Raw genomic sequence first — 17814 nt, forward strand, 5'->3', positions numbered from 1 at the left:
ACCTTAAGGGTAAATATTGCAAATAATCTGCACTTTGCAGAGAGCAGAGTTAAAATAAATTAACCTTACTTTCAAGTCAATGATGAGATTATGAATGAACACACTGATGCTCGATAGAAATAAAAAGCACAACAATTTTGTCAGTTTATCAGGTGTAATTTATTATTAATCAAATTTGCATTTCCGTCAAAGTTTCTATTATATATGGCGGACATATTTAACGCTTTCTATATTTTCATATCTAATAATGAAAGCCATTAACGTTCTGTCCTTTAAGATCTCCAGAGCAAGTCTCTGTAACAGGGTGTCTGCCATTTATGCAAAGTAACTGCATAAGTTTGCCCCTGGAAACAATGGTTACAGGACTTGTCCCAACTTACTTGTAAGAAAACTAAATTTAGTTGGACAATACCTGTTTTGTTTTCAGCTATATGGGACTCTGAAATGAACACTACCACAATCCAAGCAAAGACCAAACAACAATGAGTTAAACAGTCTGTTCAGATGACTGGGAACATGCAAATTTTTACAAGGGTGGGCATTGGTGTCTTTAGTCTCCTATTTAAATACACACAGTGTGTCAGATAGAAAGGATATGGGGTGAGATGAAAAATTGCCCTTATTATTCACAATGAACTAGCCCCTGGAAGAAATTAACAGTAAAGTATCAGTGAATTTTGACTTCGAACAAAATCAGTATGGCAAATCAAAACTGTATGTAAATCACATATTGAAAAGAGCTAAAAGGGTAGTTTTGATTAAAATATTTAAACAGACTTGCATTTGCAGGTTTTAAGAGGGTGTAGCAGAAATTTACCATGTCTTGTGAAGAAAGTTTCAGTGAGCTGGGTCTTTTCTCTTCAGATCAAAGGAGGATGAGAGGTGACTTGATAGAGGTGTACAAGATGATAAGAGGCGTAGGTCGAGTGGATAGACAGAGACTTTTTCCCAAGGCTGAAATAGCTAATACAAGGGGAATAATTTTAAGGTGATTGAACGAAAGAAGAGGGGGGCTGCTAGAATTAGTTTTTTTACAGAGAGAGTGGAACAAACTGCCAGGGTATTTGTAGAGACAGATATATTAGGGCATTTAAGAGACTCTGTGATAGGTACATGGATGTTAGAAAAATGGTGAACTATATGGGAGGGAATGGTTAGATTGATCTTGAAGTAGGTTATGAGGTAGGCACAACTTCGTGGGCTGAAGGGCCTGTACTGTGCTTTAGTGCTCTACGTCCTATGTCTCGAAAGAAGCATTTGTTTGTGCAAAGAAGTCAGTGAGCACGAGCATGCTGGAAACCCATGAGTTAACTAAAATCCAGTTCCATCTGTCAACACTGTGTGCAGTGACATCATCAGGTATTCTGCACTTGTTTGCAGCTATTCAGACAGAGCCGCCCTCAGTCTGGGCCTTGTGTTGCCGTACTCTATACAGGGTCACCGGGCTGGAAAATTACCACATGCTGCCACAGTTCCCTCAGCCAAGGCTTGTTATCGTTGTTTCCAGGGACCTATTCATTCAGTTGCTTTACATATCGGGCAGACGCCCTGCCACTGAGACTTGGTCCAGAGTGAGTTAAAGGGCCAAACGTTAATGGCCACTATTGTTTGGAGAATGGCATTGCAGGACGTGGGAAAAAATGCCCAGACAGCTCCCTGACACCCGCACAGAAGAGGAAGGCTTAGGGGGTATACTGCAAAGATCATCGACTGACATCACTGAACAAAACACATCTTTAGTGTCGATATTCATAACCCATCAATTAGAAAGAGCTTCCCTTAGACAGGATTTAGAAGGAGGTCGAGTCATGTGCTTGTGATTTGAGTAAAAGGAATCCTAAAATTTGGTCTTCAGCAGAGATTTTAATGCTTTCTGTTTTAACTGCTTCAAGGCCAAAAACACCATGCCAACTAGAAAGTCCCAACGCATTTAGAAGATTCTTAGATAAATTATCACATGGTTGAGAAATTTTACACGTTTGGTGTATTACATATTGCACCACAAGTAGTTTATAGGCTCTGTAATAGTATTGACTTTTAACAATTAACTTCCAAATTTAGGAGAAAAAATTGAAATGGCTTTGACTTAAATTACATAATTTCTGAAGCCATAGTATAGTCTCAAAAGCTTCCGATAAGAATAGGTGAAGAATGTGTTTGTGAAGAATAGGTGGGTGAAGAAATGGTGAATAATGGGTGAAGAATTGATGTATGAATAATGCGTGAGAATGGGTGGGTGAGGAATGGTGAGTAAAGAATGGGATGAGGAATGGGTAGGTGACAAATGCTTTGGTGAAGAACACTGAAGTAAGGGTGGGAGAAGGATGGGTAAGTGAGGAATAGGATGCTGAATAGATGGGCGAAGAAGGGTGGAGGAAGAAGCATGGGTGAACTATGGGTGGGTGAAGAATGGGATGGTGAAGAATGGATGTGTGAGAAATGCGTGGGTGAAGAATGGTTGGGAATGCAATGAGTGGGTGAAGAATGGGTGGATGCAGAATCTGTGGGTGAAGAAAGGGTGGGGGAAGAATGGGTGGGTGAGGATTGGTTGGGTGCAGTGTATGTGGGAGAGGAATTATTCAGTGAAGAATACATGGATGAGAAATGGCTGGATGAAGAATGGATGGGTGAAGAATAGAAGGGGAAATGGGTGAGGAATGGTTGGTGCGGCATGGTTGGGTGATGAATGGATGGGTGAAGAATGGGTGGGTGAAGAAGGTGTTGATGAAAAATATTTAGGTGAGGAATGGGTAGATGAGGAATGGATGGGTGAGGAATGGGTGGGTATGGGATCTGTGGATGAAGAATGGCTGGGTGTGGAATGATTGAGTGAAAAATGCATGGGTGCAAATGGTTGGATGAAGAAATGATGAGCGATGAATTGGTGGGTGTAGAGTGGGTAAAGAATGGGTGAGTGAGGAATAGTTGGGTGCAGAATGGGTGGGTGAGGAATGGATGTGTGAAGAATGGCTGGTTAAAGAATGAGTGAGTATACAATGTATAGGTGAAGAATGGGTGGGTGTAAAATGTGTGGGTGAAGAATGGGTTAGTGAGAAAAGTGTGTGTGAGGAATGGGTGAGTGAGGAATTTGTGGATGAGGAATGGTGGGTAAAGAATAGGTGGTTGACGAATCAGTGATTGAAGAATGGTTGGGTTAAGAATGGGTGGGTGAAGTAAGGATGAAGAATAGGTAGGTGAAGATTGGGTGGAGAATAGGTGGGTGAGGGTTGGGTGAAGAATGGGTGAATGAGGAATGTTTGACTGAAGAATGTGAGAGTGAAGAATGAGTGGGTAAATAATGGATGAGTATAGAGTGGGTGAGTGAAGAATGGGAGGTTGAAGAATAGATGGAGGAGTAATGGGTGGTGAAGAATGGGTAAAGATATGGTTGGAGCAGAATGTGTGGGCGAAGAATGGGTGAAGAATGGATGGGTGAGAAATGGTTGAAGAGTTGTTTGGTGAATAATGGGTGTAGACTGGGTGCATCAGAAATGGGTGGGTGAGGAATGGGATAGTGAAGAAAGGGTGGGTGAAGCAGTGTGAGTTAAGAATGTGTGGGTGACAAATAGTTGGGTGAAGAATGGGCAAGTGATGAATGGGGGGGGGTGAATAATGGGTGATGAATGGGTGACTGATATACAGCAAGCCACACTAGGAACATCAGGCACAGTACATGACCCCAACAGACTCACAAGAAACATGTTGCCTCACCTGGAAGGACTACTACACCTTCTCCCTCACTACCATTCAGGGATTCCCTTGTCCATTCATCACTCTCTGTTGGGTGACCACTTAGCCAAGCACCTATGCTCCATCTGCCAGAAGAAGTGGGATCTCCCCATGGGCAAGCATTTTAGCTCTACTTCCCATTCCCATTCTAGTATGTTCATCCATGGCCTTCTCTATTGTTGTGATGAGGCCACACTCAAGTTGAAAAAACAACACCTTATATTCCATCTGGGTAGCCTTCAACCTGTTGGCATGAATATCAATTTCTCAAACTTCCGGTGATGCACCCCCCCCCCCCCGCCTCTTCACCATTCCCCATCCACTTTTCCCTCTCTCACCTTATCTCCTTGCCTGTTCATCACCTCCCTCTGGTGCTCCTCCCCCTTTTCTTTCTTCCATGGGCTTCTGTCCTCTCCTATCAGACTCCACCTTCTCCAGCCTTGTATCTCTTTCACCGATCAACTTCCCAGCTCAATTCTTCACCCCTGCCCCTCCTGGTTTCACTTATCACCTTGTGTTTCTCTCTCCCCTCCCCCACCTTTTAAATCTACTCCTCAGCTTTTTCTTCCAGTCTTGCTGAAGGGTCTTGGCTTGAACGTCGACTCTATGTTTTTCCATAGACGCTGCCTGGCCTGCTGAGTTCCTCCAGCATCTTGTGTGTGTTACTCTGACCATAGACGCTGCCTGGCCTGCTGAGTTCCTCCAGCATTTTGTGTGTGTTACTCTGACCATAGACGCTGCCTGGCCTGCTGAGTTCCTCCAGCATTTTGTGTGTGTTACTCTGACCATAGACGCTGCCTGGCCTGCTGAGTTCCTCCAGCATTTTGTGTGTGTTACTCTGACCATAGACGCTGCCTGGCCTGCTGAGTTCCTCCAGCATTTTGTGTGTGTTACTCTGACCATAGACGCTGCCTGGCCTGCTGAGTTCCTCCAGCATTTTGTGTGTGTTACTCTGACCATAGACGCTGCCTGGCCTGCTGAGTTCCTCCAGCATCTTGTGTGTGTTGATGAAAAATCAGAATCAGAATAAAAATCTGGTTTATTATCACCATCTTATATGACATGAAATCTGCTGCTTTGCAGCAGCAGTACAGTGCTGAAACATAAAATCACCATTTTAACAAATAAAATATATTGTAGTGCAAAAATAAAGGAAAACAAGAGCAGTGTTCAGAAATCTGATGCTGAATCAGTGGGGGTGGGTCTTCAGGCTCCTGGACCTCCTTCCTCATGGTGGTTACAAGAAGAGGACATGTTGCGTATGGTGAGGGTCCTTAATGATGGATGCCACCTTATTGAGGCACCACCTTTTAGAAAAGAACAGAACTTTATGGTCGTTGCTCAGGATAATGAGATTGTGGTGCTACTTCTGTCCATACAAAAACAGATATTTACAATACATGTGGCATATCTTAATTTTTTTTAAAAATCCCACATTTACATGCATCAAGTGACTTTGATAGCCCAAAACACTCAAACGCCGGGGTGTGGCATTATTCACCTGCAGAACAGCCCTCAGAAAGAAGCTGTTTCTCAGACATACTGTCTTGGCTGAGATGTTTCTGAATCTCCTACCAGATGTCAGGAGATTGAACAGACAGTATCCAGGATGGGATGGGTCCTTAATAATGTTACAAGTGCATCGTAGCCATCGAGAGTTGTGTTTTGTCCCCAGGTCCGGTAGCTGAGTCCCAGCGATGTGCTGAGCCATCTAATCACCCGTTGGAGTGCTCTGTGATCTGTCTTGCTGCACTTAGAGTACCACACTGTCATCCTGTATGTCAGTATTTTTTTTATTGCACATTGATTAAAGTTGGCCAGCAATTTTTGGGGCAGATTAGCTCTCCTTAAGCACCTCAGGTAGTACAGTCGCTGTTGTACCTTCCCTACTGCCAGGGTTGTGTTGATGGACCAAGGGAGCTCCTCGGTGATGTTCATCCCCAAAAACTTGAAACTAGTGACCCTTCTGCTGTCTCTCCATTAAAGAGTAGAGGGGCTTGTTCAGGACCCCTTGCCTTCCTTTTGAAGATATCTTTGATGGTGGAAAGCATCTTTTCCATGCTGGAATTGGCCGAGTCTACAACCCTCTGCAGCTTCTGTGATCCCGTGCATTGGTGGCTCCATACTAGGTTGTGATACAACTAGTCAAAATGCTGGAAAAGGATCTAGTACTTTCCCGGCGTATCTGATGAATAAATCCTTCTTGGGCTTCCAGCTAGGTACAGGTATCAATTTTAGCTGACGTCTTGATGACAGAACTACCATCTTCATGTTAGAATGCTGCCCACCGCACCTTCATAGAAATTTAGAGCATAAGAACGTAGACATAGGAGCAAAGTAAGGTTGTTGTGTCTGCTCTGACATTTGATCATGGCAGATTTATTTTCCCTCTGCACCCCACTCTCCTGCCTCCTCCCAGTAACTTTTGACGCCCCCTTAATAATCAAGAACCTATCAACCTCCATTTAAAATATAGTCATAGCCATCTGTGGCAACGAAATCCATAGATTTTCCACCCTGAGGCTAAAGAAATTCTTCCTCATCTCTATTCTAAATGGATGTCCTTGTATTCTGAGACTGTGCTCTCTAGGCCTGGACTCTCCCAGTTGCTGGAAGCACCCTCTCCACATCCACTCAATCTAGACCTTTGCGGGTGGCTACACCATCAAAGATAAAGAACGTATTTGATAGTTTTGCATTGAGCATAAGAGCTGGGACGTCAGATTGAGGAAGTGAAATCAATAGGAGATGAGGGTTGAGTAGGAGGGTATCTCAGCAGATGAGAAGACAAAGGAAGAACCTACCTTAAGGGGGATATCAGCCAACTGTGACCCAGTTAAGGGCCCAAAGAGCCCTTTTAACTAATCAGAGCTAATTTCAACCCTATGGTTAAGATGTGTTTTAATGCTTGAAGCTGACATCATTGATAGACCTTGTTTATGAAGTGAATTTCACCAAGATAATGTCAACTGCGTACGGTATAACAGCCAATTTCCCTTCACATGTCCATGTCCTCTTTGTGCATGAACATCAGCTTCTTTATTCATTTATAAAATATGGACACATGGGCAAGGCCAACACTTACCGCCCATTTCAGAGAAAGTATGGGGTGCAAATTCTTAAACTATTGCAATCCATTTAGTGAAGATATCCACACAGGTTCCACCCACCCTGTTCATGGACAGTTTGTCCCACTCCTATCAGGGAGGAGACTATGTAGCATCCACCCCAGACTCAAAAACAGTTAGGTTCCCCAAACAGTAAGGCTGATCTATACCTTTACCCACTAACTCCTCTACTAATTTATTATTTCCTGGCAGTCACCTTATGTACAGCCCAGTGTCACTTTATGGACATACAATTAATCTATGTATATAAGCTACGTTATGTATTCATATTTATTGTATTTATTATTATTATTATTATCATGTTCTTTATCTTTTGTGCTTTTTTTTGCGCTGTATCAGATCTGGAGTAACAATTATTTTGTTCTCCTTACACTTGTGTACTGGAAGTGACATTGAACAATCTTGAATCTTATCTTGAATCTAGTGAGATTGATGAAAGCTGTTTTCCTTTGCCATTTCATGCCGAACATCAAAAAGAAAGAAAAATAGCTAAGAAACCTTAGATGCATATGAGGGGTGATTGTTAAGTTCATGGCCTAAGATAGAAGGAATCAATTTTAGAAAACCTAGCACATTTTATTTTTCACCCTCCCCTGGTGTTGCCACCATGTCCTTGTGGACTTCCTTCGCTGATAAGCCCTTGGGACCGAGGTAGCAGATGACTGCATGAAGGCCGATGTTGTCCATTTTCTAAGACAGTGCTTGCTTGCAATTTTCTATTATCTGAAACAGAAACACCACAAAAGTTATTAACTACAAACTTTCTGCTTAATCGCTCAAAGAGTTGAACTGCACGTGCACATGATGAGAGCTGTATAACTCATCTCCTTCTACCTTAGCTCACGAACCTATCAATTACCCCTGCTGTGGACCACTTTCTGGAGGTTCAAGACGCCAACTTCTACAAAGAAGTCCACGACCACTGGACTACGTGTGTAAGTGTAGGAGGGGACTATGTTAAAAAACGAATGTGCTAGGTTTTCTAAAATTGACTCCTTCTACCTTAGGTCACGAACTTATCAATCACCCCTCGTATGTTGTTCAGCATTTCAAAATTCCACACTTGTATCTAACATCATCCCATCTACGCAAAATGTTGACTGTGTCACTGACCATTTCTAACCGTGACTATCATTATATTACACAATTTCTTGTCTGTAACACGCACAAAGTGCTGGAGAAACTCAGCAGATCAGGCAGTGTCTATGGAGAGGAACAAATAGCTGACATTTCAGACAGAGACCCTTCATCCTGATGGATTTCCAACAACTGCAGAATCTCTTGTGTTTATTATTTCCTGCCTGTAAAGTTATTATTTACTAAAATACCATCATAATGTTAAAAGCAACAACTTTGACTAACAGTAAGCCCATGAGATTGTTTTTAATATTTAATGGATGTTAATTATACCTGCAATTGTTTTGTTCTCTCCAATTATAATTTAGAAATAATATTCTACATTTCAATATTATTGCCCTGCAATGAAAGTAATGAGCAAATAATTGTATACACAGCGGCCACACTCATCTATAAATAACAACGTCGAAATGGAATCCTCTGCATGTTTTTAGGATTCTCTGGACAAATAATGTAGTCACTACATCAACTTGACAGGCACTGCAATTGGTTGTCAAGACTGCTAAAGCCAAGAGTCTGCATTAGCAAAGCCATAGGTTGGAAAGGGCAACTTGTCATACTTTATTTGTGATAAGTTCATGATAATGCATGCTGGGATAGCAACTGCGAGGCCTCTATCTGTAGTTTTCCTTTACCAACTTTCTCACTCTCTCACCAACACACACACACACACACACACACACACACACACACACACACACACACACACACACACACACACACACACACACACACACACACACACACACACACACACACACACACACACACACACACACACACACACACACAATGACCTTGCCAATGCAATAATCAATCAATTTTAAAAGGTTGTGGCTAAAGATCTGTCAGTGGGATATCAAGATATTAACCATAAAATACAACATCAGATATTTAGACAGGTCCATTTCAGCCCAGCAGAGAAGGGTGCTCAGAATGGGTATTTTAAGTCAGTTTGAGGTATATTCCAGAACACAAGAGATTCTGTAGATGCTGGAAATCTAGAGCAAGACAATCCAAATGCTGAAGGAAGAACTATTTGTAGAGATGAAAAAAAAAACATGTGGAAACTTTAAATAAACCCAGGAAGTCATAGGCAAACATCTAAAAGGGAAAACTAAGGACTTTTTTTCTGTAAGTTTCAGTGAAGAGCCACTCAAAATGTTAATATCTCATTGAAGGGTCTTGGTCCAAAATGTCAATTCCATAGACGCTGCCAGGCCTGCTGAGTTCCTCCAGCATTTTGTGTGTGTTGCTTTTGATTTCCAGCATCTGCAGAATCTCTTGTGTTAACATACATTATCATTTTTTTAGCTCGAACAAATTAAGACCTCTGTTATGGTAGCCAAAGAGCAATTTTTGACCTATGTGAAAAAAGAAAGGATAAAAAGGGTTGAACAAATTGTCTGCTGATAAGAAAAATCTGGGTGGCTTGGTGAGATGTGAACCAGATGCAAAGAGTCTATGAAGCGAGCAAAGCAGATCAAAGGAATGAAGAAGATGTTAGCTGAATAGAGCAAGAGAAAATGTGAGTTATTCACCTTAGAAAAAGGGAAGACTGAATCTATCTTAAAAGATGAAAATTTAGATAAGAGACAATGATTTGCAAAAGAAAATGTCATTTATTGCAAACAGGCTGTTGTACAAGAGTTAAGAAGTGTTGCAACAATTGCTCGGAGCTTCGCCAGCAATACATCTAAATTACACTCTGCAGTTTTGATCGCTTTCTGCAGTGGCACATCTCACAAGAACAATAAGCAGAATTGAAGATCAAAACACTTCCCAAACAAATGGCTCCCTCTTACTGGGCTTCCCAGGCTGTTGTTTATTTTTTATTTAGTGATATAGCATGGCAACAGGCCCATTATACACATGGATTGATTGTCTGTCCATAAAGTGATGCTAGGCCATACATAACGTGACTAATAGGAAATAATAAAGTAGTGGTGGAGTTAGAGGGTGGAGGTGTTGATCAGCCTTACTGCTCGGGGAAAGTAACTGTTTTTGAGTCTGGTGGACCTGGTGTGGATGCTACGTAGACTCCTCCCTGATGGGGGTGGAAGAAACAGCCCATGAGCAGGGTGAGTGGGACCTTTCATGATGTTCCTGGCCCTTTTCCAGCACCTTTCTGTATATATGTCCGTGATGGTAGGTCGGCTGGTGCTGGTGCTGTGTTGGGCAATTTTGACTACCCATTGTAGAGCCTTCCTGTCCGCCGCAGTGCAGTTTCCGTACCGTGCAGTGATGCAGCTTGTCAGTACACTCTCTACTGCGCAACAGTAGAATGACGTGTGAACGGATGTGCAAGGTGCTTATGGATCTCATCTAGGGGTATGGGCAGGACATCAAACTAATCGCTTACTAGCAGGACAAAAACTCTGTTTAAAGAATATAGAAATGAACCAACAATTTAGTGTTTGTTGAAATCCACTTCAAAAAGAGCAGAAATAAGTGGCAACTGGGAAAAAGCCCTAAATACCACTGTCCATTCTTTTCTTAAAAATCTGAGCAATATTTAAAATCAAGGACCAACGAGACACTATTCTAACACAGTGATACTATATGTCCAGCTCCTTTATTACCGTGCTTAATTCTAGGCCTCCCCACCTAGAAGCAATGTTAACAGAGGAGACACAAGAGATTCTGCAAGTGCTCAAAATCTAGAGCGGCAGGATCGACATAAGCTGCAGAAAGGTATAAGATTAGCCAACTCCATCATGGGCACTAGTTTCTGTAGTCTCCAGGTCATCTTCAAGGAGCAGTAGCTCAGAAAGGCAGCGTCCATCAATAAGGACCTCCACCACCCAGAACATGCCCTCTTCTCATTGCTACCATCAGGGAGGAGCTACAGAAGCCTGAAGACACACACTCCGTGATTCAGGAACAGTTTCTTCCCCTCTGCCATCTGATTTCTGAATGGACATTGAACCCATGAACACTACCTCACTACTTTTTTATTTCATTATTTTTTGCACTACTTTTTAATTTAACTATCTAATATATCTATACTTACTGAAATTTACTGAAAGAGTTAAGAAAGTTAGTGACATATACCAGTGATATTAAACCTGATTCTGATTCTGCAGATGCTGGAAATTGAGAGTAACACAGAATGCTGGAGGAACTCAGTAGCTCAGGCAGCATCTATGGAAAGGAAGAGGAGAGAGCTGTGATTGTGCTTAGATACCTGCTTCTCCCAACCGAGGTCAAACAAAGACATGTTTCAAAACCAACACACACACACAATGCTGGAGCAACTCAGTAGGTCAGGCGGCATCCATAGAGAGGAATAAGCAGTCAATGTTTCAGGCTGAGACCCCTCATCAGGACTGGAAAGGAAGAGGGCATAAACCAGAATAAAATAATAGGTGGGTGGGAAATGGAAGATGAAATGAAAAGCTAAGAGGTGATAGATGGAAAAGTCAAAGATTGAGGAGAGAAGGAATCTGACAGGAAAAGAGAGTGGACCAGTGGAGAAAGGGAAGGAGGAAGGGGGCTAGAGGGAGATGTGCAAGGGGAAGAGAAGTATTGGGGGGTGCACTGGAATGAGGGGGTGAAAAGGAGGGAAGGAAAACCAAGGGGAGAGTGTGCCACAGAAAGTGATGTTGATGGCATCAGGTGGGAGACTACTGAGATGGAGCATGAGGTGTTGCTCCTCCAGTCTGCATCTAGCCCCATCGGGGCAGATGAGGAAACCATGGACAGACATGTCTTTGTTTGAATGGAAGTGGAATTGAAATGTGGGGCCACCAGGAGAACCTGGTGGAATGTTTTGGCAAGCACCCTCACTCTGTCCACTGCAAAAGCCAGAATCTTCCATTCCCTTTTATCTCCACCCTCCCCTACCTGGCCTATCCTCCCCTCATACCTGGAGTCAGCTATCACTTGTGATCCTCACCCTCCCTTCACCTTCTTATTCTGGCTTCTGCCCTCTTCCTTTCTAGTCTGGATGGATGATCTCAGCCCAGAAACTTCAACTGTTCATTTCCCTGCACAGATGCTGCATGGCCTGCTGAGTTTCTCCAGCATTTAGTGTGTGTTGTGTTCATTGCTCAAGATATACAGTGAATGCTGGTTAATCGGGCCATAATTTAATTGGAGAAACTGCTTATTTGGGGCAACTCTTAAAGGACCAAAGCAAATCTAGAGAATAGCTGGGATTCCCTTTGTTTATTTGGGACACTATGCCGCTTAATTGGGACAGGAGACTGTTCTGAACAGTTTCGAACTAATGTCAGTCGCATACACTTGCGGGCCCTTTAGACACTACACTGTTCTTGAGAGAGAACAGTTTTTATATAGCATTAATTGTGTTTGTTTGTGTTCAAAAAGCACTGATTTTTGTCATTGATAGTTGGTGAGAAATGAGCAGTAAGAAAAATTGGAATTGTCTTGCTCACTGTGGTTTCAAGCATTCAGGCTTGGAGATGCCAAAAGAAGCCGGATAATAAGTTATGAATTACAAAGCATTTGAAAGTATTGACAATCATCTTAATATTACAATGAAAATGAAGATTTGGAGGATGCAATCATCAAAAGTATTGTATTAAGGCAGTATCCAATGATTTTGTTCATTTACAGTCAATCGTAAGAATACAGCAGCATACACTGGATGAATTCCTCTGTTGATAATTATTAGGAACTAACACACAGTTCTATTGTACTGTAGTAGTATTGATAGTGTTCTAATCTGATCCACATTTCATTAAAATACATAATTTGTTACTCAATTAAATGGCAGTTTTATATCATTATAAGTATTTCATAAAATTTCAGCTAATTGGGCCAAAATGTAGTGGTCCCAATGTTTCCCAATTAATTGAAGTTCACTGTATTATGAAAGAAAACATTATCTTGTGATGTAAATTGTTACATGATTTCCTGTGAGATTGATGAAAGTTGTTTACCTTTGCTACCTCATGCCGAACATCAAAAAGAAAGAAAAACAGCTAAGAAACCTTGGAGCTTTAAACACAACAGAGGTTAGCCAGGGAGTGGTGAATCTGTGGAATTCTTTGCCACAGGCAGCTGTGAAGGCCAAGTCTTTATGTATATTTAAATCAGAGGTTGATAAGATTGTTGATTGGTCAGGGCATGAAGGGATATGGAGAGAAGGCAAGAGATTGGGGCTGAGAGGAAAATTGGATCAGCCTTGTTGAAATGCTGAGCAGACTCGATGGGCCAAATGGCCTAATTCTGCTTCTATATGTTATGGTCTATGGATTTAATATATGCTCCACTCCGTGAAACTCTGTACTAGCCTGGGTATACTGTATGTACCTAAAAGTATGTGCATGCTTGGAATTTGAGTATTTTCTAAATTGCAGTTGACAGATTTACATAAAATAAGAAAATCAAGAGCGGAGTAATTAGGCAGGAAAATGGATGAGTCAGCAGATGGGTAATGAACAAACTTATTAAATGATGTATTGGGCAGAGTGTTACCTGCTGCTATCTCTGCGGCATAGCTGTTTTAAAAAATTAGTATTCCTAAAATTGTACCCAAGATGTCACTTTTCTAGGAAGCTCTCCTCAATGCTGTTGGTGAGTGTTATTGAAATTCTAAGATTTATGTGATTATTCGTGTGGACTGTAAATCAAACTAGCTGTAGCTCATATTAATCTCCTTCAGTTTTCAGTGTTTTCTGTCTGGTTGCTGACTGGCATGTTGGGTTTTGGGGTTGATGTCCTTTATGTCTTTTAACCATGTGGGTGAGGGTGATCTGTTAGTCATTTTTTGTGAGGGAGTGGGGTGTAGTTTGGGGTTTTCTATTTTTACTGTGCAGGTGACATATTAGTATTTTTTGTGAGGGAGGGGGTGGGGGTTAAGGTTTGCGAGCTTTTGTTTCTTTTTTGTATGGGGGGGGGGTAATTGATGTCTCTCTTTAAATCACGTCCATGGTGTTTCTTTGTTTCATGGCTATCGGAAGAAGATAAATCTCAGAGTTGTATATGGGATACATGCTTTGGTAGTAAAATGAATCTTTGAACATTTGGACCTTTGATATAAATCAAATCTGATATCTGGAAATTGCTGAAAATGGTAATATCACCTTGAAATTAAAGTTGCAAATTTTCAAATCAGCCTTCAAACTTGGGATTGCTAACAAAGTACAACCCAGGCAACAGTTGGCATAAATGTTATGAGATAAATCCATTGATAATAAATATTCAGAAACTATTTGGTGTAAGATAAAGCAAGTGCTTACCATGCAAAACTCCCACATGTGCAGTTAAGCATCTATGGTCAATAATTGAGATGCCACAAAAGAAAGGATTCTTGCAAGTGCAAGAAATGTGCAAATTCATTGGGCTAGGAGACCTATAGAAATTAAATAGTGATATTGAAAATGTAATAAAGGTTACAAACAACAAATATGGAGCAAAACCTTGCAAAAGCTATATAAGGTAAAAGAAAAAAATAATATGTGGGGGTGTGAGCCCATTAAAAATAGAAACTCAAGCCAGTAGATATGTTAAATTAATATTTTGTGTCCTTTGTAGTTGAAGTCAGTACCAATAATAGGAGGGAACTTAAAAATGTCAAGGAAATAAATTTATTGGAATTAATTTTGGTAATCAAATTCTTTTGGAAAATTGTTAGAATATTTGAAGTTAGCTCAAATCGAGCATCATGCTTTTCTGTATCATTTTTAGCAAGCATTGAACATAGTAAAACAGAGAAGAGTAAATCACAGGAATAGACCCTTCGGCCCATAATCTCCATGCTGATCATGATGCCAAATTAAGCTAAATCTATCTGCCTGCACGTGATCCACATCCCTTCATTCCGTGCAAGTTCATCCACCTGTTTTAAATGCCACTTAAATACCACTAACAAGTCTGTGTTCAGAAACCCCATGCCAGGTCATTCCAAGCATTTACACCTCTGTGTAAAGAAAACTTTACCCCTCTTACCCTAAAGCTATGTGTTCTAGGATTTGACATTTCTCCCTCTGGGAAAAAGAGCCAGATCAACTACCCCATCTATTGTATGCCTTTCTGCATTTTATGAATTTTTATAAGACCAGAAGGCATAAGTGCAGAATTAGGCCATTCAGCCCATTAAATCTGCTCCACCATTCCATCATGGCTGATCCCAGATCCCACTCAACTCCATACACCTGTCATCTCGTCATATCCTTTGATGCCCTGACCGATCAGGAAACAAACAATTTCCACCTTAAATATATCCACTAACTTGGCCTCCTCTGCCAGGACTGTGGCCGAGCATTCCACAGATTCACTACTCTCTGGCTAAAAAAATTCCTCCTTACCTCTGTTCTAAAAAGTCGCCCTTCAATTTTGAGGCTGTGCCCTCTGGTTCTGGATACCCCCACCATAGGAAACATCCTCTCCACATCCACCTTATCTAGACCTTACAGCATTCGGTAGGTTTCAGTGAGATCCCCATGCATTCTTCTAAATTCCAGTGAGTACAGGCCCCAAGCTACAAAACGCTCCTCATATGTTAACCCTGTCATTCCTGGAATCACCCTCATGAATCTCCTCTGGACCCTCTCCAATGACAGCACATCCTTTCTGAGGTATGGGGCCTAAAACTGTTGACAATACTCCAAATGCAGCCTGACTAGTGTCTTGCAAAGACTCAGTATTATCTCCTTGCATTTTATATTCTATTCCCCTTGAAATAAATGCCAACATTGCATTTACTTTCTTTACCACAGACTCAGCCTGTAAACTAACCTTCTGGGAGTCTTGCACAAGGATTCCTAAGTCTCTCTGCACCTCTGATGTTTGAATTTTCTCCCCATTTTGATAACAGTCCGCACATTGTTCCTTTTGCCAAAATGCATTATTGTACATTTCCTAACCCTGCATTCCATCTGCTACTTTTGCCCATTCTTCCAATCTGTCTCAGTCCTGCTACAATCACATTGCTGCTTCAGCACCTCCTACCCCTCCACCTATCCTCATTTCAAACAACGTGAAAAGCAGCGGTCCTAATACTGATCCCGGAGGAACACCACTAGTCACCAGCAGCCAACCAGAAAAGGCCCCCGTTATTTACACTCACTGCCTCCTGCCTGTCAGCCATTCCTCTATCCATGCCAGTATCTTTCCTGTAACACCTTAGGATTTGATCTTGTTCAGCAGTTTCATGTGTGGCACCTTGTCAAATATCTTCTGAAAATCCAAGTAAATGAAATCCACTGCCTCTCCTCTGTCCACCCTGCTTATTACTTCCTCAAAGAACTCTAACAGATTTATCAGACAAGAGTTCCTTACACAGAAACCATGCTGACTTTGACTTATTTTATCATTAGTCTCCAAGTACCCTGAAGCCTCATCCTTAATAATAGACTCCAACACTTTCCCAACCACTGAGGTCAGGAGAACTGGCCTATAATTTCCTTTCTTTTGCTTTCCTCCCTTCTTAAAGAGTGGAGTGACATTTGCAATCTTCCAGTCCACAGGACCATGCCAGAATCAAGTGATTCTTGAAAGAGCATGACCGATGAATCCATTACCTTTTCAGCAAACTCTCTCAGGACTCTGGGATGTAGTCCATCTGGTCCAGGTGACCTATCCACCTTAAGACCTTTGAGAGTGCCTTGCACTTTTTCCTTTGTAATAGCAATGGCATTCATTCCTGTTCCCTGGCACTCACGGACCACTGGCACATTGTTAGTGCCTTCCACAGTGAAGAGAGATGCAAAGTACCCATTAAGTTCATCTGATACCAGGTCTCCTCTCAAGCCCCCACTCTTCATAGAAAGCAATCCAAGCTTATGCAATCTTTCCTTACAGCACACACCTACTGTGATGCGTGGATGTATTTCTCTTAGAGTAATGATCCCCCTTTCACACCATGTAAGGTCTGGTGTCTATGTGTGCATATTGTACACATGCATATTGCTCTTGTTCTCTCTCTCTCTTGCTCCAATGTGAACACACCAGTTAAAGCCATCGCTTGCATGCATGCTTTTAATTAATTGACATGTAGTTGCACAGACACAAATTGGAGATGAGTACAAACCTGAATGTCAGAGAATATCACGAACTACACCGACAGTTATGGGATAAGACGGTGGGAGGAAATAGTTAAACAATATGGAGAAGGCCATCAAAGACGCTAACAAAGGGGCAAGTGACTACAGCAGAGTACACGGTGAAAATGTGAATTGCAGAGTTAAAGTGAAAATAACATGGTGATAGCTTCAGTCAGGAAAGATGATTAATTTGATAGCGCTAATGAAGGTTGGGAGTCATATATTGAGAAGGTGGAACTGTATTGTAAAGCAAACAACATAGAGGAGCAAAAGAAAACACCCATGCTTCTTAGCTTAATGCGTTCTAGGACGTACAGTCTCTTAAGCTGAAAAGCCAGCAAGCAAGATGTTCGACAAAATTGCTACAATTTTCCAAAAACACTTGAGCCCCAAACTGCTGATAATAGCTGAGAATTTAGGTTTTACAAAAGGAACTATTCAAAGGATGAAAGCATTTCTGAAAGAACTACACAAACTTTCCCAGTACTGTGACTTTAGAGATGGACTTTCTGAAGCATTAAGGGATAGCCTTGAATGTGACATGCATAATAAAAGCACTCAAAGAGGCCACTCTGAGAAAAAGACCCAACCTTAGAATGGGCATTGACCATTGAAGTATCGTAAGAGACTGCAGCAAAGGATGCAGCAGAACCACAGAAAAGAAGGTTAGAATGTGAAATGCATAATATGTCCCTGGATGGTGCAAAAAGCCAAAAATACTATTGTGCAAATGACTTGATTCAAAGAAAAAATTTGCAGTAAGTGTCACAGCCAAGGTCACATAGACAAAATGTGCAGAGCGGACA

The 17814-nt window shown here is 41.6% G+C and overlaps 1 long non-coding RNA gene across 1 annotated transcript in view; it reads right to left on the reverse strand.

Annotated features, from left to right (window-relative positions):
- Positions 1 to 7416: 7416 nt before the first annotated feature.
- Positions 7417 to 17814, reverse strand: part of LOC140737227 (uncharacterized) — a 113028-nt gene continuing 102630 nt past the window's right edge. Inside the window, exon 3 of the long non-coding RNA XR_012101081.1 lies at positions 7417 to 7580. This is a non-coding gene — a long non-coding RNA (uncharacterized lncRNA). The remainder of the gene's footprint in view (positions 7581 to 17814) is intronic.

The sequence above is a fragment of the Hemitrygon akajei genome, chromosome 2, assembly GCF_048418815.1.
Source record: "Hemitrygon akajei chromosome 2, sHemAka1.3, whole genome shotgun sequence".
NCBI lineage: Eukaryota > Metazoa > Chordata > Chondrichthyes > Myliobatiformes > Dasyatidae > Hemitrygon > Hemitrygon akajei.